Source organism: Hyperolius riggenbachi, chromosome 2, assembly GCF_040937935.1.
Source record: "Hyperolius riggenbachi isolate aHypRig1 chromosome 2, aHypRig1.pri, whole genome shotgun sequence".
Lineage (NCBI taxonomy): Eukaryota > Metazoa > Chordata > Amphibia > Anura > Hyperoliidae > Hyperolius > Hyperolius riggenbachi.
This window is the reverse complement of record NC_090647.1, coordinates 203,558,506-203,584,746: the sequence shown is the minus strand read 5'-3', so window position 1 is coordinate 203,584,746 and position 26,241 is coordinate 203,558,506.

Genomic DNA, 26,241 nt, shown 5'->3' with positions numbered 1-26,241 from the left:
AGGCATACACTGCGGACAAGCCTTTTACATAAAACTCAGGCTAAGTAACTGAGGCCTACTTAAATTATAACAATCCCCCCTAAAACGGCTTGACCCGCAGATCCCAGCGTCTGAACCTCCCAGTACCTGGTTTCTTTCTTTTATGTTTCACTTTTCGATGTTCGTGCTCACACAACTTCTCTGCTCTCAGGGGTTACCCCTCGAAGAGAGAGAGCACGACCTCTTGGTCTTCCTGTAACCAGGCTCTCTGGGGAGGCCCTACTTCTAAATCCCTCTATACCACATGCTCAGCATTTGCGTCACTTGCGTATCACTCACAAACTTGCATGACCACAGAAAAGTGAAACTCGTTTGGTTGTTACTCAAGGGAGCAGTGCCAGGTGCCTTCTAAAAGAACGCCTTTATACAATCAGCTCCATCACAGGTACTACTAAACCTATACCCGTAACCCTGTATATCCCTTAATTTGAAAATATCGGTTCAGGAGATTGTTTATGAGGCACCAATCTCTGGACCAGGTTAATTTGTTTTACGTAATTTTAACACGCAACCTCACCTGGATAATGATGCCTAAAGTTGTCATCCCCTTCCAGGCGACCAGTGGGTGTAGAAAGAACTTTGGAACTGCAGAGGCCCAGTCCGAGTGTCCCTGGAACATCACCGGAACCTTTGTCCACCAGGTCAGACTGGCACTCACCTGCTCATTTTTGTGTTCTACCTCATTAAGATCACCTGTATCATGGTGAAATCTTACCTCTAACTTAGTGTACTGTTTGTTTAACCTTTGTAACAAATTGTGGTCGTCTTGGATCAAACCCTGTTCCCCTTTGTCCCTTGTCGTGTTCTCTTTCAGGACGGGAACTACCCATGAAACTTTGCACTTTAGAGTTCTCTTAACAATTTGAGAAACAACGTCATCCAACCTGGATGACTGGATCCATATGGGATCTCCACTCCCACAATATGTTCCCCTTGGAAAATCTCCCTTATCGGAACAATTATGAGAATATACCTTGAATGTATCCTTAGACACTATGTTAAAAAAACAAACCTTTCCTTCAGCCACCGGAACTATCGGTTGGGCTTCAGGGTGGATCTTTTGAATGGTATCCTCGCATTCTGCGTTCTTGAGCCTGCAGGCTTCTTCACTAAATTTGACTTGCCCCGGCCAACGCAGGTACTTCTGCAAGAATTGCCCGCATGAGGACAACTGTACTTGCTTCACCTCCCCGTCTAGCACCAAAAAAGGTTGACCTCTCAGGTCCTGGTGTGAGACACGGGTTGAGGTGGGAACTAAGGAAGTGGCGGTGCCTAAAGGAATGTTGCACCGTTTCCCTTTGTTCACCCAAACATCTCGAAGCTGCCATGCAAAAGATCCTTCTCCAGAAAAATCGCTATACCTCCCCTTGTCCAATCTCAGTTGGACACGATCTTTAAGCATCTCCCTGACAACATATGCCCCCAACTGTCCTGATTGGACCTCTTCCCCCCTTACGTCCTGAGGCACAATATGTACCTGAGGTCGGGAAGACAGTACTCTCTGCAATCTTTCAATTAAGAGTACCTCTTCACTTACCCACCTAGCATGAGGATAAGCGGCTGCATATGGACTGTGTAATATCGTCCCCTGTGGTGACCCGTGTGGTGTGAATGGGGTTCCCTGTGTTGGCTTTCCCTCCCCCGGGACCGCTCTCCCCACCCTCTTTGTCACCTGGAAATGTGGCTTGATCTCGATTTTTACTTCTTGTTTCGAGAACCACCCACCCTCGGCTTTCCAGCCTTTACGTGTGTATAGTTGTTTCAGAGGCACTCTCTGTTGGTAGCTCCAGAGTGTGATGTTGTCCCCCGCGTCTCTCCGGCAGGAGAATTGACGCCTCCTACTCGTTCCTCTCCAATCTGGTACCATCTCACTCTGCATAACCAAGACAAGGTACCCCTGAATCACACACTCCACCTTTTGCACGTACCCATTGTACTGCAATGTACCTTTTAACAAACCTTTGGATCGGTGCGTCAGCAGCAAGGAGCCAGCAAGATGTGAGAAAGGAGAGTCAGTCATACGGCCTCTAGAAACAGAGGGATTACAGATCTGATGAGTATACATGATATTTTTGTTACCCAGCCAGCCAGAGGCAGAGAGAAAGTATTTTCAGCATAATATTCCCTGAAAGCAGCTAGGGTAGTCTTCTCAAACTGAAAGTATATTTTTGGTGAATAAGTTAAATAAAAACTGCTTGTCTGCCTTTGAAGAATTATTCATATTTTCCCTGGAACTTATTTCTTTACATATATATAAATCTATTTGTGGCATCTTGGCTTTTGGGACTGTGTGGAAGTTTAAGAAATGTTTTTTTCTTTTCCTCTGCAGACCTCTAGAATGACAATTCTCCCGTCTAAAAAGGGTTGTAGCCTTTCTGAGAGCTGAACTTACTTAACCCCTAAGAACTGCATATATCCTAATTGCTGTGTAAGTAGCTCACACAAAGGAGGCTGGAACATGTCCCTGTTACATGTACATGTGTAAGGAGCTAATGCTGTGCCCTGTCTACTGAATATATATTGTATTTCCCACTATGCCACATCTCTATATTTCCAAGAAAAAAAAAACCCATTCTTGGTTTTATAATTAAGATGGTTAAGGGATAAAAAAAATACTCACCGTCACCGTCAGATGGAGTCATCCAGCTGGATTCCTGAAAGAAAAAGGAGAAATAATTAACACAGATATTTATCAGCATAAATGGACGTTATGGGTTAATTACCTATTAAGTGACTCTGCCGATGGTGTTTGGATTACCCTGTACAAAGAAAAATAACTGTCACTGTCTGAGGAGTTTATACACAGAGGACACAATAACTTATTCCTTTTTTCTTTTTTTTGAACTTACCTTTTTCTAATTTTTTTTTCTTTTTTTTTTCCTTTCCTCTTCTCTGATTGGGAGGATCAGCAGAGGAGATTCACCTGTATGAACAAAAGACACATCCATTAGTCAAATCCATTTTTGGCTCTTGTTTATGAACTATTTATCAACTTTATTAACTTACTCATTAATTTATTAACCGTATTAACTCCTTGATGTATTTATTTATTTATTTAATGTATTTATTTATTTAATGTATTTATTTATTTATTTATTAATGTAATTTATTTATTTTATTTATGTATTACCTACAAATCCACAGTTACCCACAAGGACAGTAATGGACGTTGGGGTGGTTACTATAAGATTGGGTACATAATAGAAATTTGCTGATCAGCAAAATTAGAGGGTTTTTTTTATATTTGCAACTTAGTAAATTTAGGTAGCACTAAAGACCTGTTTACACTTTTACAAACTGTATATGGAAGATTTCTAAACTTAAAAGAAACAATTAATGTTTTTCCTATGTAATTTAGAACATAAGTGGGTGATAAATCTGATTTATATACTTACCAGAGTTTGAGGACTGTCACTTGAATGTAGTTAACCTTGTATTCCTTCCCATCTCCAAGAGGATCATCTAGGGAGAAGAACGAAGATTTCAAGAAGATTGTAGTGGTATAGACTATATATTGTATAATTTTCATTGGTTGAAAGAAGTAGCGATTGGATCAATTCATTTTTGTGTTGATTCAAATAAATACTTTTGCTTCATGTGTCTGTTGGATCTCTCCTAATAGGCAAAAGAAAACTGGTTACAAATGCCCCAAAGGAATTTATGTGAAGAAACAGGACAAAACTCTAGATGAGCGTATGAACTGTTAAAGTGATCTTCTTGTCACTGTATTGATAGGTGGCTTCAAATCACATAAAGAAAGGCTAACAAAAGAGACAAAATTTATACATTGATTCAAAACTATAGATAGAGGTTTAAACAAGGATATTTTTGTGCTGCTACGATTGGTTTTAAATGTCACAATTCTTTTTAGCCTACAACAAATATTGTATGTACTCTAAGTTATGTCTCTAAGTTATCTTTCGAAGTCTGGTTTTATGATTTCTCCTTATCACTAGTGATGATCATAATCTGCTAATTATGATTATGCAAAAGTATGCATCATTTTTGCAATTACGGCCATACGTAATCACAATTTGGACATTCAATTGATTTTGTGTAATCCATGTAATTTTGTGACAAATTTAGTTGTTAATAGCATACATGCTATTGTCACCAAAATTGCTATGTATGTCAAGGGGAATAGTAAGAACAAATAAAAAAAATGAAAAAGAACTTAAATCGATTTAAAATTGCAAAGGAAAAAAATGGTTTTTAAACTCAGAAAAATGTCAGTTTAAAAAACATTTTTCTTTTGCATTTGCAAAATCAATCTTATATCTTATAAACCACAAAGCCTTTTTAATTTGTTTTTACTTAATCCCACTTAATGTACATAACAATTTTGATGACAATAGCACAAAATTATGCAAAAATGAAGTGAAATTGAGAAATTACCGTTCCTGATTACATTTACAAACAAAAGTAATTATGATTTTTCCCTAAATTTTGTGTTACAATTTTGCATTGTAACACAAAATTTGCATTGTAATTGTGAATTACGATGCAAACATTACGATTATGCAAAATTTTTACTCATCACCCTGACTGTGGTAAGTGATATTTAAACAAACAAGTGGTCTTATCTATTTGACATAAATTAGCATGCATGCCTGTGAGACCCTCCCGATATTGTGATTATGTTATCTTAATGACATTTATGTACATTTGCAAAACAATTTATGTATCTCTTTTTAATGTCCAGTGCATACTGTATAAGTTGCCTTGAGCGTGAAGAAGGCTTATTAACCAAAAGCTTACTATTTTTCTTCTAAGTTAGCCAATTCAAAACTTCTTGCTTTTTAACGTTTAATAAACCAATTTAATTGAAACATACACATAAAAGTTACAGCATGTGACAATAGGATAATGATAGTAATTCCTTTAGAATAACAGTCAAAAAGGCCTAACATAACTGAACAGTCTAACTTTTGCCAACCACAGGTGCAGCAGAATGCTATCTGACATGTCTCATGGACAAACCCTCACTTTCTCAGAGGCCTATAAAGTTTTATTAAGGTGCTACCATTAATCAAGTCTTTAAAATGAGACTGTAAACCCAAGAATCCGTCACATGGAGCAACAAAGCACAAAAGTGTGGTGCAGCATATAAGCAGACAACTTCAATGTTATTTTAGATTGTAAGCTCACCAGGGCAGGGCTTTTGTGTCTTAGAATTTGTCATACATATTATTAATCATGTTATCTTTGTCACTGTAATTACCAATTCTCTGCTTTGTACCAATTCTGTATATTGTACTAATTCTGTATTTTGTATATTGGTGTACACCATTGTCTGTATTGTTTTGTACCCCATGTTGTTTTGTTACTTTGTGCATTGACACAAAATTTGTTGGCACTTTATAAAATAATAATAATAATAATAATAATAATAATAATAATAATAATAATAATAATAATAATAATAATAATAATAATATTAACAACAATATTAATAATGTTAGTATCATTCCATCTGTGTGTACATATCCAATCATTGCTCAAGTCAGACAAAGTGGCCAAGCCCCTTTTATATGCAATTTTAAAGTTTGCCCTTACTACTTCTTGTGCTAAGATACTCCACACCATAACTAGAGATGACCCGAACAGTTCGCCAGCGGACAGCTCCTGGTGAATTTCCACTGTTCGCGTTCTTCACGAACTGTGAACATACGCTGTGTGCTTCAGAGAGGTAGGGAAAGCATTAGCTAAGCCTGTGTTCTCATTCCTCACTTGCTGTGAAAGCACCCCAAACAGCCCTTTTGAGGGCTAGTACATCAGTCTCCTGTGTTCTTTTTGTGTGCAACACTCCACAGCCCACTGACACTCACAGCTGTGTGCACACTACTGCTATTGTTGTTGCCTCATTAATTTGCAGGCACAGAACCACTCCAGTGCATTATTATTTCACTGTATTCTGATAGTACTATTGTATTTCTCTTTGTGTGACACTCCACAGCACACTGGCACTCAGAGTTGTGCATAATGGGATTTCTGCCCATCAGGGATTAAAACCCGACTTTGTGTCAACTCCGTAATTTTTGATGGGACTTTTGGCATGGATCCTCCTCTGGCAAGCCACAGTCCAAGTGTAAGACCCCTTGAAAAACCTTTTCTATCACTTTTGTGTCCAGAAACAGTCTTTGTAAGTGTTAAACTTTGCCTGCCCATTGAAGTCTATGGCGGTTCGCATGTTCCCAAACATTTGCGGAGATTTGCGTTCACTGTTCATGAATGAAAACGTTTGTGTTCACGACATCTCTAATTGTAACTACCCCTACTGTAAAAAAAACCCTTTTCTAAATAGATGGTAAAATCTACTTTTCTCCATGCATACAGTAGTTCACATTCTCTTGTGCTGTGCACAGACCTAAAGGGGCCTATACACCTAACGATTTTCCCACCAAAATACGGCCTTTTCGATCACAGTGATCAAAACGGCTGTGAAATCGTTGCGCACACCACTGACAGAACGATGGATTTCCATCTGAAATCCATTGTTCCCTTCATCTCCCATCGATCCATCCGTGTGGAAGATTTTTCTCGGGTCGGGAGCGGGTCGGGAGTGCGTCGATAGCGCGTTCGAATGCCCGATGCAATACAGCGGAGATACATTACCTGTTCCGCCGGCGCGAGTCCCGCTGTCACTGCTGTCACCTCCCGGCTGGCATCTTTTCCGCATCACGGCATCCGGCATAACTTCCTGTGTCACTGCAGTGACAGCGGAAGTACAAATAGAGGGCGCTCTATTTGAACTTCCGCTGTCACTGGAGTGACAGAAAGGTATACGTGGATGCCGGTGACCAGGCGGAGAAGAAGACAGCGGTGGAGGGGAGGCAGCAGCGGCAGCTTCTCCACAGATTGTGGTCAGTTTCAGGCTGAAATCGATTCACAATCTGTTAGCAGAAGGTGGCCATACGATCCCTCTCTGATCAGATTCAATCAGAGAGGGATCTATCTTTTGGTCGAATCTGATGGCAAATTGACCAGTGTATGGCCACCTTTAGTGTAAAAAGCTAATCTTTCCCATATTTTCAATAATGCCCAGTGTTGCAAATTGCCATTTCACCAGCTGCTTGTAGTTAGTTAAGAACATAATGTGTACTTGTGTGAAAATTCACTATTGAAGTGCCTCTAAGAACAGATTTAAATATGTACAAAGTGATACAATGTGAATTTAGTGCATACTTAGAATTGAGATCCTATTATTGACCCTAAAAGTTGTAATCCTGTTAATTTTAAAAATGATTGCTTCAGAATGAATGATGTTTTTGGTTTTGATAAAGTGTTACAAAATGCCAAATATTGACCTCTGCAGGTTATTTTAATCTACAGCATCTACAGATCAGGTTGGATGGCTGTAAATTCTTGTATCAATAACATTTGGCCTCATGCACAAAACTGATCACATGAGTTGTCACTTCTTATTTCTTTCACACCTTAGTTATGTAATCCCTTTCAATATAGAGAAAACAAATAATGTAATTTTAGTTAAAAAAACAAACAAACAAAAAAACAACAACAACATTATTGTAATATTTTGTGCTTACTCTAAACAAAGAGATAGCATTGTTTATTTTAGATAACATTTGTGTTTGTTGGTTGTTTTTTTAGCTGTTGAACATGTCTAGAAGAGTATTTCTATGCCAGTCCTGACAGCTGATTTTTCAGACCTTGTGTATGCTATGAGAACTCTACACCAGAGCCAGAACAGCTCAAACTAGCACAATCTTTTTCAGAATGTCTGCTGTTGTTTACTTTCATTTGAAGAAAAAATACAGTGAATGGTAAATGGAGGGTCCCACTGTTTTCCTTTTTGTAATTTTTATTTATTTATTTATTTTCCTAACTGGTATATTGATCACCTGTATTCAGTGAAACACTGTTCGTGTTGGGTCGGCTCTCTTTTAGTTATGATGATGTTATAAAAAGATTAACTGATTTGGACTAAAATGGATTCTATGGCCCATATCATATACATTGTTCTACTTAGTTTTCTACCAAAGAGATTGTTATGGCTTCTGGAACAGGCCCTGTTGACCTTGTCACAGGCGGTTGGCATGGGCTCTCCTAGTATGTGGAACTAAGTGGCCACGGGTCTTCACCAGAGCATCCCAAAAGGGATGATGGCCCGACCCAAAGTGGGAAACAGACATCTTTGCTTCCTGGTGGATAGCAGATCACAACCACTGGGATTGTCCCACCAGTGACAGCGGAGAACAGTTGGAGCTGCAATGTGGAGACAATCAAATGCAGAAGATGTGGCAGGGGTCACTGGCAAAGATTCAAGGCTGGTAGCTGACAAGACCTAGTTGAGATCACAAGCAGAGGTCAGTGGCAGGCGGCAATCAAAGATGTGGTCAAGATCATAGGCGAGGATCAATAGACAGGCGGCAATCAAAGACTTGGTCGGGGTCACAGGCAAGGGTCAATAAGCAGGCTGCAATCAAAAGGCTTGGTCAGGTCACAGGCAAGGTTCACAAAAAGTATTAGCATTAGCAATAATGCTTCGGTGCACAGTACGCACGGAAGCTTCTAAGAACAGACAGCACTGATCCGTAGGCTGGGCTGCCTTTTATAGCACAGCCCAGCTGATTTGGCAGCAAGTTTCAAATTACGTGTGCGCTCCACACTGTGCACGTGGGGGAGCACAAAAAAGCTGGGCAATGTGACACATCACGCCTTGTGGTATGACAAAGCTGACTATGACCACAAAGCCGCATACGAGGATATGCATGCACGAGATGAAAGCTGTGGTTCCTAGTAAATATGACAGAGATATTTGCAAACCTTAACAATAAAATACATTAAAGCTCCCACCAAGCAAGAAAGTAATCAAAATCACTTGTTTTTAACAACGTTTTAGCTCTTTTTCAGTTTCTAAGTGCTAAAACGTTATTTTTAGATACGTTGAAAAATTACCTCCTGGGAGAAAGTTGATTGGATAAGGGCCTAAGTCTTCCCTGATACAGAGATTAATTCCACAAGAGGACTTTTCATCCAACAATGTCCACCAGTCTTGTCCCTGCTAGTAATGGCTAGCATTGGCAACTGGCAAGTATGTAGCAATCTTGTCAATCTAAGCTTTATGTATAACTTACTTTAATGTAGTGATGCTCGGATACCCCTTTTTATTATTCGAGTTTGGTCGAATTCGAATAGTAAATTATTCGCGTTCGGTCGAATATTCGAATCGAATTTTTTTTACTATTCGATTCGACCTCGGACTTCGAGCTCACTATTCGAGTCGGTATTCGAGCTCATTATTCGAGCTGACTATTCGAATTGGCCTTAAATAGCTTCCCACACTTGTTTTGAGGGTGAATGATGCAAGAAACATCTTTTTTTCCAAGTAACAACAGCAAGTGATTATGTGGGGATGTTCCTTTAAAAAAAAAAGGTGGAAAGAGAAGTTGTGTCCAAAATGTTGTTCAGTACTGTATATACTTCTTCTTCTTCTTTATCTTCTATATCTTCTTCTTCTATATCTTCTTCTTCTATATCTTCTTCTTCTATATCTTCTTCTATATCTTCTTCTTCTTCTTCTATATCGTCTTCTTCTTCTTCTTCTTCTTCTTCTTCTTCTTCTTCATCTTCTTCATCATCATCTTCTTCTTCATCTTCTTCTTCTTCATCATCATCTTCTTCTTCTTCATCTTCTTCATCTTCTTCTTCTTCATCTTCTTCATCTTCTTCATCTTCATCTTCTTCTTCTTCATCATCATCTTCTTCTTCTTCATCTTCTTCATCTTCTTCTTCTTCATCATCTTCTTCATCTTCTTCATCTTCTTCTTCTTCATCTTCTTCTTCATCTTCTTCATCTTCTTCTTCATCATCTTCTTCTTCTTCTTCATCTTCTTCTTCTTCATCTTCTTCTTCTTCTTCATCTTCTTCATCTTCTTCTTCTTCATCTTCTTCATCTTCTTCTTCATCTTCTTCTTCTTCATCTTCTTCATCTTCTTCTTCTTCTTCTTCTTCTTCTCCTTCTTCTTCTTCTCCTTCTTCTTCTTCTTCTTCTTCTCCTTCTTTTTCTATATCGTCTTCTTCTTCTTCACTTATTTCTCTTTTATATTTTTTTTAAAGAAATGCAGCTATTTTTGAGCGTAATAAATAGCTGGTGGCGCACGCATGTTGGAAGCGCCATTGTATGTGCTCCCTGGCAGTGGAAACACACAGACAGCAGGAGGTAAATTCAGCAGCAGGAGGAGGAGGATGATTGTGTGGCAGCAGGCAGTCAATGAGGCAGGCAGCGAGACGAGACATAATAGGCTGTGGTACCTAGCGGTGGTACCAGGCCGTAAATACACAGCATGAGGTTCCAGACAGCGGTCGTGAAGCCCACATCATGTCCAATACACAACTGGGACAACACAGTTTTCAACCCGGACACCTCTAAAAATAATATCACACAGTATTAATAAAAAGTATATATAATTTTTTGGTTTTTTTAAAGAAATGCAGCTATTTTTGAGCGTAACAAATAGCTGGTGGCGCACGCATGTTGGAAGCGCCATTGTATGTGCTCCCTGGCAGTGGAAACACACAGACAGCAGGAGGTAAATTCAGCAGCAGGAGGAGGAGGATGAGTGTGTGGCAGCAGGCAGTCAATGAGGCAGGCAGCGTGACATAATAGCCCTGGTACCTAGCGGTGATACCAGGGCTGTAAATAAACACAGCAGGAGGTCCCAGACAGCGGTCGTGCAGCCCACATCGTGTCCAATACACAACTGGGACAACACAGTTTTCAACCCGGGCACCTCAGAAAAATTAAACCTTTTTTTTTTTATGGTTTATTTGTTTTGTTTTTACAACAAATTACACAGACAGATATAGCTATTGTTTGACGTAATAGCTGGTGGCAGAGTGGCAGCAGAAGGTAATTCTGTGTACCCTGGCAGTGGGAAACACAGACAGACAGCAGCAGCAGCAGGAGGAATGGAGGAGTAATGTGAGCAACTATTGTTTGACGTAATAGCTGGTGGCAGAGTGGCAGCAGAAGGAAATTCTGTGTACCCTGGCAGTGGGAAACACAGACATACAGCAGCAGCAGCAGCAGCAGCAGCAGGAGGAATGGAGGAGTAGTGTGAGTGTGGCAGCAGACCAGGCAGGCAGCGTGACATAATAGCCCTGGTACCTAGCGGTGATACCAGGGCAGTAAATAAACACAGCAGGAGGTCCCAGACAGCGGTCGTGCAGCCCACATTGTGTCCAATACACAACTGGGACAACACAGTTTTCAACCCGGGCACCTCAGAAAAAATAAACCTTTTTTTATGGTTTATTTGTTTTGTTTTTACAACAAATTACACAGACAGATATAGCTATTGTTTGACGTAATAGCTGGTGGCAGAGTGGCAGCAGAAGGTAATTCTGTGTACCCTGGCAGTGGGAAACACAGACAGACAGCAGCAGCAGGAGGAATGGAGGAGTAATGTGAGCAACTATTGTTTGACGTAATAGCTGGTGGCAGAGTGGAAGCAGAAGGAAATTCTGTGTACCCTGGCAGTGGGAAACACAGACATACAGCAGCAGCAGCAGGAGGAATGGAGGAGTAGTGTGAGTGTGGCAGCAGGCCAGGCAGGCAGAGTGACATAATAGCCCTGGTACCTAGCGGTAATACCAGGGCTGTAAATAAACACAGCAGGAGGTCCCAGACAGCGGTCGTGCAGCCCACATCGTGTCCAATACACAACTGGGACAACACAGTTTTCAACCCGGGCACCTCCGAAAAATTAAACCTTTTTTTTTATGGTTTATTTGTTTTGTTTTTTTACAGAAAATTACACAGACAGATATAGCTATTGTTTGACGTAATAGCTGGTGGCAGAGTGGCAGCAGAAGGTAAATCTGTGTACCCTGGCAGTGGGAAACACAGACAGACAGCAGAAGGGCAGTACACAGCAGCCCACTGTACGTGTAAAATGTGTGGCTGCAGGCGACGACGTAATAGTCAAAGTGAACCAGGCTGGCTTAGTGAGCAGGAGCCAGGAGGTGGTAAAGGGTGGTAAGGCACATTAACGATGGTTTTTCTGGTAGCCAGTTCATGTCCCCCTCTCCCCCCGACAACAGGGGCCAGGAACTCGCCTTCCACCCACGCCTGGTTCATCTTGAGAAACGTCAGTCTGTCCACAGACTTGTGAGACAGACGTGAGCGTTTCTCGGTGACCACGCCACCAGCTGCATTGAAGCAGCGCTCGGACAGCACGCTGGAAGGGGGACAGGACAGCACTTCCAGGGTGTACTGCGCCAGCTCGCTCCAGATCTCCAGGCGCTTGACCCAATACTCCATGGGATCAACAGGGGCATCGCTGTCAAGCCCGCTGTAGGACCCCATGTAGTCAGCCACCATTCGGGTCAGGCGCTGGCTGTGACCGGAGGAGGATGCTGCTGCATGCACCTCCTCTCTAGTCACTGCTGCCAGAGCCTCTACAGTCCTGTAGAGCTCGTTGCCGAGAGACAGCAGGTCTGTGGGGCGCTTGCTGCTGGATGCAGGCACCTGCTGCTGCCTCTGTGCTGGCTGGACAGTGGGGGTGGAAGGCTGGGGGAAGGCTTCCTCCAAGCGCTCAACAAGGGCCTGCTGCAAGCTCCTTATTTGTTGCGCTGGGTCTCCTCCTGCAAACGGCAGGAACTGGCTCAACTTCCCCTTGAGGTGTGGGTCCAACATCATGCTGATCCAGATGTCCTCCCTCTGCTTCATCTGGATCACCCTGGGGTCCTTGCGCAGGCATTGGGAAGAGGCGGGCCACGTGTGCTGGCACATCGACGGCAGTGCTGTCCTCATCCTCCTCCTCTGCCTCCTCAGCCTCATCCTCTCTCCACCCCCGCACCAACTCAGCTGTGCTGTGCTGATCCCCCTCATCAGCAGCAAGGTCAGGGACCTCCACCAAGTCCTCCTCCTCCTCCCCCTCAGAGGTGGACTGTGCAGCTGCATGACGCTCCTGCTGGTCCAAGGCTGCTGCTCCCTGTTCCAGCAAAGCATCGAGGGCCCTGTTCAGCAGACAAACCAGGGGCACCCACTCGCAGACCATAGCATGGTCCCTGCTCACTATGTTAGTGGCCTGCAGAAAGGGAGCCAGCACTAAGCACACCTGCTGCATGTGCCTCCAGTCATCATCGGGGACGATGGACGGGATGTTGCTGGTCCTGTCCCTCCTCTGAGCGGCGGACACAGTGGCCAGGGCAAGGTACTGGTTGACAGCGTGCTTCTGTTCAACCAGACGCTCCAACATCGCCAGAGTGGAGTTCCAGTGAGTCGGAACGTCAAGGATCAGCCGATGGCGTGGCAGCTCCAGCTCCTTTTGCACGTCTTCCAGGCTCGCACAGGCTGCAGCCGAGCGCCGGAAGTGACGCACAACGTTCCTTGCCGTTTCCAGCAGTTCGCCCATCCCCTGGTAGGTGCGCAAGAACTTCTGCACCACCAGGTTCAGCACGTGGGCAAGACAGGGAATGTGGGTCAGGTTTCCCCTGTCTATTGCGGCAACCAGATTGGCCCCATTGTCGGCCACCACCTCTCCGACTCTGAGGCCTCTGGGGGTCAGCCAAATCCTCTCCTGCTCCTGGAGTTTGGCCAACACATGGGTTGCCATCAGTTTGGTCTTCCCAAGGCTGACCAAGTGCAGCAGCGCTTGGCAGTGGCGGGCCTTCATGCTGCTGCTGAGGCGGGGGGTTTGGCCAGGTGTGCCGGAGGATGGCAGAGGATCGGAGGAACCTGCTGCAGTTCCCCTGACCCTGAGGGGTGGCACCACCCACTGTGTTGCTGCTGCTGCTGTGCCCGCTGCTGCTCTCCTATCCTCACCCCCTTCCACCAAGCTGACCCAGTGGACAGTGAAGGACAGGTAGCGGCCTGTCCCGAAGCGGCTGCTCCAGGAGTCCATGGTGACGTGGACCCTTTCACCAACCGCGTGCTCCAGCCCTCGCTCCACATTGGCCATCACAAAGCGGTGCAGTGCAGGAATGGCCTTGCGGGCGAAGAAGTGTCTGCTGGGGAGCTGCCAGTCTGGGGCTGCACAAGCAAGCAGCGCACGCATGTCGCTCCCCTCCTGCACGAGCGTGTACGGCAGGAGTTGGGAGCACATGGCCCGTGCCAGCAAGCCGTTCAGCTGCCGCACGCGACGGCTGCTGGGAGGCAGAGCCCTAACCACCCCCTGGAAGGACTCGCTCAAAAGGCTCTGGCGTGGCCTTTTGCTTGCACGGGAATCAGCAGACACAGCAGAGGAGGCCACTGAGGACTGGCTGCCAGAACAGGCCTCAGTGTCGGCGGCAGGAGTTGCAGAGGGGGGAGGAGCAGTGCTTTTCCACACTCCTGCTGGTGCTGCTGGAGGAGCAGGAGGGCGGGTGGCTGCTGTTGCTGCTGCTGCTGAAGACTGTGCAGTGATGGGTGTGGTGCCACTGCCAGCACCAGATGCCTTCAGCCTCTGGAACTCCTCATGCTGGTGAAAATGTTTTGCAGCAAGGTGGTTGATGAGCGAGCTGGTGCTGAACTTTAAAGGGTCTGCACCTCTGCTCAACTTCCGCTGACAGTGGTTGCAAGTGGCGTAGTTGCTGTACACTGTGGGCATGGTGAAAAATCGCCAGATTGGTGACAAAAACAACCCCCTACGGCCTGGAGCTGCTGCTGCCTGTCTCCCTGTGGTGGTTGGGGCGGGGCTTGGGTGCAGCTGGTGGTGGTACTGGCAGATGCTGCTGCTGCTACTGCTGAGCCTGAGACACCAGCAGGCTGTGGGACCTGCCTACTGCTGCCAATGCTTGCAATGATGCGCCTCCTTGCAAGGCCCACAAGCGCATCCTCCTCCTCCTCAGAGCTGCTGATGACGACATCCCCTGGAGCTGGTGGCACCCAGTCTTTGTCTGTCACCGTGTCATCATCATCCTCCCCCTCCTGAAACATGTCCTGCTGGGATGATGACCCCCCAAACTCCTCTCCTGATGCATGGATGGGCTGCTTGACTGTCGCCACAGTCTTGCTGTCCAATCCCTCCTCCCCCAAAGTGCCCATCAGCATCTCCTCCTCAAAATCGCCAACAACAGCAGACAATACCCTGATGGTGCCTGGGGTCAAAAGACTGCTGAGTGACAGGTCGGCGACTGACGGTGAACTGGCCTCCTCCCCAGGCCCTGCTGGGCGGCTGCTGCGAACAGGGGTGGTGGTGGTGGTGAGGGTGGAGGCCTCGGATGCAGAGCTGATGGCGGGCTGCTCATCCTCCGTCATCAGTTGCACCACAGTGGCTGCATCCTTTTCCTCAATGGGACATTTCCGACCCGGCTGGAGGAAAATCGGAGCAGGTGCTACACGCTGCTGCTGTGTCTCTGCAGCGTGAGTTGCAGATGCTCCTGCTGGGCGGCGCCCAAGGCGTCCACGGCCAGTGGCTATAGGAGGAATGTTAGCCACTGACGCTGCTGCTGCGGAACTGTGCATGGTGGCGCGGCCGCGGCTTGCCACAATGCTGCTCCCTCTCCTCCTGATTCCCTTGCTGCCTTTCCCCTTGCCCAAACCGCGCTGGCTGCCACTTCCAGACATCTTAGATGTTTTGGGCGTAAACACAAAAGTTTTTAAAAAGGGCGGGTGAAAAGTGGGGTACTTTATTGGAGTGGGTTGGTGGGTGAGGTGACACTAATCACTAAGTGATTAGATCGCTAACTGATTAGTACAGTACAAATACAAAGTACAATAATCGGTAATCAGTAAGTGTGAACAGTGAACAGTGAGTGTGTCCCCTAGTACACTAACTAGAAAATACAATAATCAGTAGTAATCACTCAGATTCAGTAGAAGGAAATAGAGTGTGTGCACACTACAGACAGTGAGTGCACGCACGCGCAGTGGTGCTCACCGCCAGGTCGTGATCACGCTTACGCGTGGATTCACGACCATTTTGACGCATTCCGCCTCGGACACGAAAATCCGTGAATAGATTTTCAACCACGAAAATCTACTTCGGCTTCGCGTGAATGCGAACAGAAATCCGCATTCACGCTCGTGAAACCCGGCGCTGAAGTTGTGGTTTGCGGAAATGCATCAAACTATGCGGAAGTGACACATTGCAGGCCAATCAGAGTGCCCCAGCCAGGCCCTAGCAACCAATCACAGGAGGGGAGCTATGCCCTCCCCTCCTGAATATAAAGCGGCGGCCATGATGGAAAAGCTCTGTCCTTGCTAGACTGTGGTGCTGAGAGGATTATCTCCAGGCCATTGTTGTTTGAGCAAGTGCATTTATTGTGTTAAAAACAAAGCGTTTTTTTTGCTAACACTGCTCTTATATTGTACACAGTTAGCTAGTCAGTGAGTGATTGCTGTAGTTAGTTGTAGTCAGTGTAGTATAGTGGGAGTGTGGGAGTCTAGTGATTATTTAAGTGTGTGTAGTGCAGGCAGGTTCAGTGCTGCAGTGTAGTCAGTGTAGTGGGAGTGGGGATTATCTGTGTGTAGTGCAGGCAGGCAGGTTAGTGCAACTGCAGTGTTCACTTGCATATTCCAGTGACAGTTATACACTTGTACTATTTGCAGGCAGCCAGTCACACCGCCGGCGCCGCCACTCTCTGCCAGCGCTGTTCATTCATTCTGTCAGTGACCTTGTGCCGTGCCCAGTGCCCACTGCTCGCTCGCTGGCATATGAGCATCTCATTACACAGTGTGACATCCTTGTGTGCCCACTGCATCCTTCAGTGACCTAGTTGTATATCCAGTGCCCACTGCTGTGCCCACTGCATCCTTCAGTGACCTTGTGCTGTGCCCACTGCATCCTTCAGTGACCTAGTTGTATATCCAGTGCCCACTGCTGTGCCCACTGCATCCTTCAGTGACCTTGTACTGTGCCCACTGCATCCTTCAGTGACCTAGTTGTATATCCAGTGCCCACTGCTGTGCCCACTGCATCCTTCAGTGACCTTGTACTGTGCCCACTGCATCCTTCAGTGACCTTGTACTGTGCCCACTGAATCCTTCAGTGACCTAGTTGTATATCCAGTGCCCACTGCTGTGCCCACTGCATCCTTCAGTGACCTTGTACTGTGCCCACTGCATCCTTCAGTGACCTAGGTGTATATCCAGTGCCAACTGCTGTGCCCACTGCATCCTTCAGTGACCTTGTACTGTGCCCACTGCATCCTTCAGTGACCTTGTACTGTGCCCACTGCATCCTTCAGTGACCTAGTTGTATATCCAGTGCCCACTGCTGTGCCCACTGCATCCTTCAGTGACCTTGTGCTGTGCCCACTGCATCCTTCAGTGACCTAGTTGTATATCCAGTGCCCACTGCTGTGCCCACTGCATCCTTCAGTGACCTTGTACTGTGCCCACTGCATCCTTCAGTGACCTAGATGTATATCCAGTGCCCACGCTGTGCTGCTAGCCTGCTACTACTAGCACCAGTATGTTGCCATGGTCCTTCTGTGCTGCTGCTGCTGCTGAACTGAACGCCCGCTTTGTCCTCCTCCTCCTCCTGACTCAGTCGCTACCACGGTACCACCAATGTACTCTGTCTGCGTTATCACTGCCCGGGTCACCGGGTGCATTTAATTTTTTGGCCAGCACTATGACGCTGTGCTGCTACTACTAGCACCAGTATGTTGCCATGGTCCTTCTGTGCTGCTGCTGCTGCTGCTGCTGAACTGAACGCCCGCTTTGTCCTCCTCCTCCTCCTGACTCAGTCGCTACCACGGTACCACCAATGCACTCTGTCTGCGTTATCACGGCCCGAGTCACCCGGGTGCATTTAATTTTTTGGCCAGCACTATGACACTGTGCTACTACTACTACTACCACCAGTATGTTGGCATGGTCCTTCTGTGCTGCTGCTGCTGATCTGACAGGCCGCATTGTCCTCCTCCTCCTGACTCAGTCGCTTCCACCAATGTACTCTGTCTGCGTTCACACTGCCCGGGTCACCGGGTGCATTTAATTTTTTGGCCAGCACTATGACGCTGTGCTGCTACTACTAGCACCAGTATGTTGCCATGGTCCTTCTGTGCTGCTGAATTGACCGCCAGCATTGTCCTCCTCCTCCTGACTCACTCGCTTCCACCAATGTACTCTGTCTGCGTTTACACTGCCCGGGTCACCGGGTGCATTTAATTTTTTGGCCAGCACTATGATGCTGTGCTGCTACTACTACTACCAGTATGTTGCCGTGGTCCTTCTGTGCTGCTGAACTGACCGCCCGCATAGTCCTTCTCCTGACTCAGTCGCTACCACCACTGCACTCTGCGTTCACACTGCCCGTGTCCACTGACAACTCTGCTGCGATGTCATTGCTAATTGCTGCAAAAAAAAAAAAAAAAAAATTACAAAAACCTCTCTGGGGCCTTTTTGGCGTCAGCCACTCTTCCTCCTCTAGCGGTACCTTCGCCGCCAAGTGCCATTGGAACTCGCCTTCACCTCTTTGACTGCTTAACACGTATATCCCTTTTTAAAACCACTTATTACCAATTAATAGCCCCATTTAAAGTGTTGATTTCAATTTAAAATCCATTTTCTCTAGAAAAAAAAAATTGGGGGGAATTTTTTATGTTGAAGTTATGTTGCCCCTTATCACCTCGATAATCCATGTAATTTGGGGGATTGTAGCATGTATGGGGGCTTTGTTATTAACGTTAAAAGAAAATCCGCCTCCGGGCGGGAATCCACGCGTGATTACGCCATTCACGGCAGAAAATCTGCGTGGTTGCGTGGACGCGAACGAAAATTTTTTTTTGCAACCACGCGGATTTCCGAATTCGTGGATGAGGCACATCCGAGCATCCCTGTGCACGCGCACACACGCGCAGGAGCTAGCCTAAGAACAGTGACTGAGTGAGTGTCCCTAGTACAGTAAGTAAGTAGTAACAGTCAGGAAGTACAACTAGAAATTACAATAATCAGTAGTAATCACAAGGAAATAGAGTGTGTGTACACTACAGACAGTGAGTGCACGCACGCGCACACACGCGCAGGAGCTAGCCTATGAACAGTGACTGAGTGAGTGTCCCTAGTACAGTAAGTAAGTAGTAACAGTCAGGAAGTACAACTAGAAATTACAATGATCAGTAGTAATCACAAGGAAATAGAGTGTGTGTACACTACAGACAGTGAGTGCACGCACGCGCACACACGCGCAGGAGCTAGTCTATGAACAGTGACTGAGTGAGTGTCCCTAGTACAGTAAGTAAGTAGTAACAGTCAGGAAGTACAACTAGAAATTACAATAATCAGTAGTAATCACAAGGAAATAGAGTGTGTGTACACTACAGACAGTGAGTGCACGCACGCGCACACACGCGCAGGAGCTAGCCTATGAACAGTGACTGAGTGAGTGTCCCTAGTACAGTAAGTAAGTAGTAACAGTCAGGAAGTACAACTAGAAATTACAATAATCAGTAGTAATCACAAGGAAATAGAGTGTGTGTACACTACAGACAGTGAGTGCACGCACGCGCACACACGCACAGGAGCTAGCCTATGAACAGTGACTGAGTGAGTGTCCCTAGTACAGTAAGTAAGTAGTAACAGTCAGGAAGTACAACTAGAAATTACAAAAATCAGTAGTAATCACAAGGAAATAGAGTGTGTGTACACTACAGACAGTGAGTGCACGCACACGCGCACACACGCGCAGGAGCTAGCCTATGAACAGTGACTGAGTGAGTGTCCCTAGTACAGTAAGTAAGTAGTAACAGTCAGGAAGTACAACTAGAAATTACAATAATCAGTAGTAATCACAAGGAAATAGAGTGTGTGTACACTACAGACAGTGAGTGCACGCACGCGCACACACGCGCAGGAGCTAGCCTATGAACAGTGACTGAGTGAGTGTCCCTAGTACAGTAAGTAAGTAGTAACAGTCAGGAAGTACAACTAGAAATTACAATAATCAGTAGTAATCACAAGGAAATAGAGTGTGTGTACACTACAGACAGTGAGTGCACGCACGCGCACACACGCGCAGGAGCTAGCCTATGAATAGTGACTGAGTGAGTGTCCCTAGCACAGTAAGTAAGTAGTAACAGTCAGGAAGTACAACTAGAAATTACAATAATCAGTAGTAATCACAAGGAAATAGAGTGTGTGTACACTACAGACAGTGAGTGCACGCACGCGCACACACGCGCAGGAGCTAGCCTATGAACAGTGACTGAGTGAGTGTCCCTAGTACAGTAAGTAAGTAGTAACAGTCAGGAAGTACAACTAGAAATTACAATAATCAGTAGTAATCACAAGGAAATAGAGTGTGTGTACACTACAGACAGTGAGTGCACGCACGCGCACACACGCGCAGGAGCTAGCCTATGAACAGTGACTGAGTGAGTGTCCCTAGTACAGTAAGTAAGTAGTAACAGTCAGGAAGTACAACTAGAAATTACAATGATCAGTAGTAATCACAAGGAAATAGAGTGTGTGTACACTACAGACAGTGAGTGCACGCACGCGCACACACGCGCAGGAGCTAGCCTATGAACAGTGACTGAGTGAGTGTCCCTAGTACAGTAAGTAAGTAGTAACAGTCAGGAAGTACAACTAGAAATTACAATAATCAGTAGTAATCACAAGGAAATAGAGTGTGTGTACACTACAGACAGTGAGTGCACGCACGCGCACACACGCGCAGGAGCTAGCCTATGAACAGTGACTGAGTGAGTGTCCCTAGTACAGTAAGTAAGTAGTAACAGTCAGGAAGTACAACTAGAAATTACAATAATCAGTAGTAATCACAAGGAAATAGAGTGTGTGTACACTACAGACAGTGAGTGCACGCACGCGCACACACGCACAGGAGCTAGCCTATGAACAGTGACTGAGTGAGTGTCCCTAGTACAGTAAGTAAGTAGTAACAGTCAGGAAGTACAACTAGAAATTACAAAAATCAGTAGTAATCACAAGGAAATAGAGTGTGTGTACACTACAGACAGTGAGTGCACGCACACGCGCACACACGCGCAGGAGCTAGCCTATGAACAGTGACTGAGTGAGTGTCCCTAGTACAGTAAGTAAGTAGTAACAGTCAGGAAGTACAACTAGAAATTACAATAATCAGTAGTAATCACAAGGAAATAGAGTGTGTGTACACTACAGACAGTGAGTGCACGCACGCGCACACACGCGCAGGAGCTAGCCTATGAACAGTGACTGAGTGAGTGTCCCTAGTACAGTAAGTAAGTAGTAACAGTCAGGAAGTACAACTAGAAATTACAATAATCAGTAGTAATCACAAGGAAATAGAGTGTGTGTACACTACAGACAGTGAGTGCACGCACGCGCACACACGCGCAGGAGCTAGCCTATGAATAGTGACTGAGTGAGTGTCCCTAGTACAGTAAGTAAGTAGTAACAGTCAGGAAGTACAACTAGAAATTACAATAATCAGTAGTAATCACAAGGAAATAGAGTGTGTGTACACTACAGACAGTGAGTGCACGCACGCGCACACACGCGCAGGAGCTAGCCTATGAACAGTGACTAAGTGAGTGTCCCTAGTACAGTAAGTAAGTAGTAACAGTCAGGAAGTACAACTAGAAATTACAATAATCAGTAGTAATCACAAGGAAATAGAGTGTGTGTACACTACAGACAGTGAGTGCACGCACGCGCACACACGCGCAGGAGCTAGCCTATGAACAGTGACTGAGTGAGTGTCCCTACCCTAGTACAGTAAGTAAGTAGTAACAGTCAGGAAGTACAACTAGAAATTACAATAATCAGATTCAGTAGTAATCACAAGGAAATAGAGTGTGTGTACACTACAGACAGTGCACGCGCACACACACGCAGGAGCTAGCCTATGAACAGTGACTGAGTGTCCCTCCCTAGTACAGTAAGTAGTAACAGTAAGTACAACTAGAAATTACAATAATCAGTAATCAGAAGGAAATAGAGTGTGTGTACACTACAGACAGTGCACGCACACACACACGGTCACACGCAGGAGCTATGAACAAACAGTGACAGTGAGTGTCCTAGTACAGTTATATAACTACAATACAAAATACAATCACTCAGTACTAGTAAAGGACAGCAGAAATACTGGTATAGATGAGAAATAAACTAACAGAGGACAGGAGAGAACAGCTGAGCTGCCCACACAGGCAGGCCCTGAGGCCTAAAGTTGTGTAAGCTTGTCTGCAGCAGCTGGCTCTCTAGTAACACACAAGCTACTAACTAAAATACAGTGTCTATCTAACTAACAACAATATAGGTGTATATAGGAGGTGTATGTGAGCAAAAACGCTAGGTGAATGACCACAATAAAGCTCTTGCTAAGCCAAAGCACAAAGGAGCAGATCTCTCTCTGTACAAAGTCAGGCAAGGACGGAAAAACCTAACATGGCGGCCGCTATTTATAGGGTAGGGGCTGGCCAGGGTCCCCCTCTGTGATTGGCTGCCATCAGAGGGCCTGGGAGCCCTCTGATTGGCTCTGAGGACATCAAACTGGGCTATGACGCTATTCGAGCTCGGTATTCGAGCTCGAATAGCGCTGTTAGCTCGAATAGCGCGAATAGTGAATGTGCTATTCGAGTTTACTCGAATAGCCCATTCGAATATCTCCAGCTATTTGGAGCTCGAATACCGAGCTCGAATAGCTGAAAAAGAGCTCGAATATTCGAGCTACTCGAATATTCGAGCTCTGTTGAGCACCACTGCTATAATGTTGAGCAATAATAACCGTAATCTATAAATTATGATTACGTGCAATTTGTGTGTATAGTTTTGCAATCACGGCCATACGTATTTGCGATTTGTAAATTCAATTAATTAATAGCAAAGCCCCCATACATGCTATCCACAACAAAATTGTCACGAATGTTAAAAAGAACACGTTTTAAAAATGACAATTTAAAAAACATGTATGTATAAGGGATTTCATAATTAATCGCTAAAGTTGGCACAAAATTAAGTGAACATTAAGCAAAATTGTAATATGACAGTTCTTGATTACAGTTAGAAATGAAATGAATGATGATTTTTTTCATGCACTGTCTCCGCAATGCAATATTACCACTGGTTAGTGCATTGGGTCCCTAGTTAGCAAATGTGGTAAATGAAATATCTTAAAGTGGTATGAAACACAGCATTTCTTCTTCGCTCTAAAATATTATTTACATCATAAAACATACTACCACAAAAAAAGTTGGTAGAAGACCATTCAAACAGTTAAACACAGCAATTTCTTCTTCAGTGGAAAGCTTCTTGTCATGTCCAGAATGGGTGAAAATGCTATCTTTTGTTTACATTCCTTTGTCAGCTACAATTCGTAAACAGCAGCAGCATGCTGAAACTGCACACATAGTAGAATCAGAGAGCGCTGAGAAGTGATTACTAGATAGATTTTAGTATATAAATACAGCAGCTATGAAAGAGAAAGCAATGGCAGCTTTCAGAGCACAGGAGCTGTACTCTGGGAACTTGTAATTTGTAAATGGACAATAATACTTGTGGACCAAAAGCAAATATAATAACTGTAGGGGTAATAAAAAGTAAGAAACATATTTTTATTGAATATTGTGTCAAAGTTTGACACCACTGTAATAATTCAGATATTTAATTTCAATAAAATTGTAATAAACATTGGGAATAAAATAGTTGCTAAATATTGTATCAGTTCAGCCCTTTATTAAAACAACACTTGTATAACTACACAAAATAACTATAGGTTGAACTATGTTCATGGCAGCCACTAGGGTTAAATAAATTAGAAGTTACTGACATTTATTTTAATAATGTCTTTACACCACTCTTTAAGAACATCATTATGGGATGTAAATGCTTCAATGGTCTTCAATTTGTTTGACGATAAGAGCAAAGTGAATTTCAGGTAACATAAGCTGCAGCTATGACATTGTGATCAGCTTTGATTTCACCAGTCCTGTACTTGTAAAGATATTTTTGCTCCTTGTCATCTTGGATAGGAGGTAATAAAGTAAATCTGACCTTGTGTCATCTTGCACGAGTCACACAGAAAAGTAGTGTACTCCATTATAGACATATGACGCCAGAAAAACACACCCTGACAGTCTGATAATGGAGTCTCATGGAATAAAAGGAATACAAATCTTAAAAGGTTTTCACTCTCACTTTCTTTTTTCCTGTTTTTGAGACATTTTTATAAAGACAATCACCAGCTAGCTAGCTTCTAAGCTTGTTTTCTCATCACATAAGAGTAACAATAATAAAGCACTCAAAACAACAATGTCACAGTGGCAAAGGGTAGCACTAGCTTGTTTATCTTCATCCTGCTTTGGACCTTTATCAGGAGGATTTGTTTTTTAATACTTCCTAATTGGGTAACTATCCTAATTTGTTTTGCTTCTTTACCCTTTAATAATTTCTCATGTATTAAAAAGTGAAAGCTGTTCAGCTTTTGGAGGGTGGTGTGTCATTTCATCTGTTTTTTTTTCTTTTTAACTGCCATGACTGCAGGTTTTTGTGATAATTCTTAAACAGATGATAACAATTAATTGCTACTTGACAAGCCTGCAATAGCTGCTACAGTAGAAAGAATGGTGTCTTGTTTCCAGATTAATTGTAAGACAATACTGAGAAAAATGCAGTATCTTTACCATCTAAAGGAAAATGGGAGTGTGATAATGATATGTTAATGGAATTCTCTAAAAGTTTGCTACTGCTATCAGCTGAACATAACACAGACCTTCCCTTCTGGAGTCTTGTAACATTTTCCATCTTCTTTAGAGCACTCAAGAGAAACAAAAATATTTCTGTAGGTGAAAGTGTATGAAAAAAATGGACCGTGATCTGCATTTAAATTACAGAGGGGAGGGGGGGATCTTCTGTAATACAACAGTACATTGTTATACCTAAGCTACATGTCCAAAAGTGTGCTATTAAAAAAGGGGAAGTGGAAAAAAGTAGGTTAGGTGTCATTCTATGTGGTTTCAATGAAAAGTCACAAATCCTTCAATTCACAGTTGTGTGGAGTTAAATAATAATAAAAAAAAAATATTCAGTGCACATTTTTATTTGTATATGTTACGGTCAGAACCCGAAGTCTGGCCACTTCGGGTTCTGGCCAGTCAAAACGCAAAGTGGCCGTGCAACTGCAGCCAATGTTAGAAATAAAAAAGACTCCCGGCCACATAAATGCATTTGGTCTCGCTGCGGCCAAATGTATCTAACTGGGGTAATCGAATGAATTCCTGTGGCGGCAATGTGATCAGAGGTTGCCACCTCTTCGGCTCTGCTTCCTCCCCCGCCTCTCTCCTATGCAACTTTGGCACCTGGGGCGGGGACACGCGTGTCCCCCAGAGTCGTTCGTAGCGGCAGGGAAGCAGAGTGGGGAGGCTGCAGACATGGCTTCTGCAAGCACCCACTCTGTAGGAACAAATGGCAGGATTCCCTGCCGCTGTGAATGTATCATATGCTAACATTGTTTTTATCTCTGATTCTAATTTCTTGTATCTATCATGAACAATAAAGAATTAATTATTGATTGATCATATGTGCAGTACAACCATGATTCAGGGTTTCTTGCCCTCTTTGTCTTATATGGTTTCCATTCCCTGGGTTTGTACATCTTTATTTGCATGTGTTGAACTATTTCCTTTTGCTACAAGTCACCCATAAGTAGTTAGGTCACTTCAGCTGTACCCCTGTGTCCTTGGCAAGATGTTTGCTCTGTTTCTGGAAGTTTGACAATTGTTAAAAAGTAATGGATTTTTGGAGTGGACACCTTACCATATGTTGAGTGCATAACCTGGGTGCGAAGCAGCACCCACTCACATAACCAAAAGTCCAAAGGATGGTTAGCGCAATTTTTTTTGTAATTAGATGACTTATTCTTTAATGCTAGCAATGAAGCGAACATCAAATGTTCAGTTCGCAAACACAAATTTTCTGAAAAAGTTTGCGAATTAAGCGAACCCCATAGACTTCAATGGGCAAGCAAATTTTAAAACCTATAGGGACTGTTTCTGGCCACAAAAGTGATGGAAAATGTGTTTAAAAGGGGCCTAACTCCTGGACAGTGGCACGCCAGAGGGGGATACATGACAAAAGTCCCACCAAAAATTACATAGTTTATGCAAAGGCACGTTTTAATCTCTAAAGGGCACTACATTCCTAAATTTGTGGAATTAAGTGCTTTAAAACATCCGGTGTGCATACATGGCAATATGGTAGTGTAAAGTAAGGCCCAGTTCCCACTGACAGATGAAATGGTGCATTTAGAGCACTACAAACAATGACAAAAAGCTTTATTGATAACATCAGGTGAACAAATCATTGAT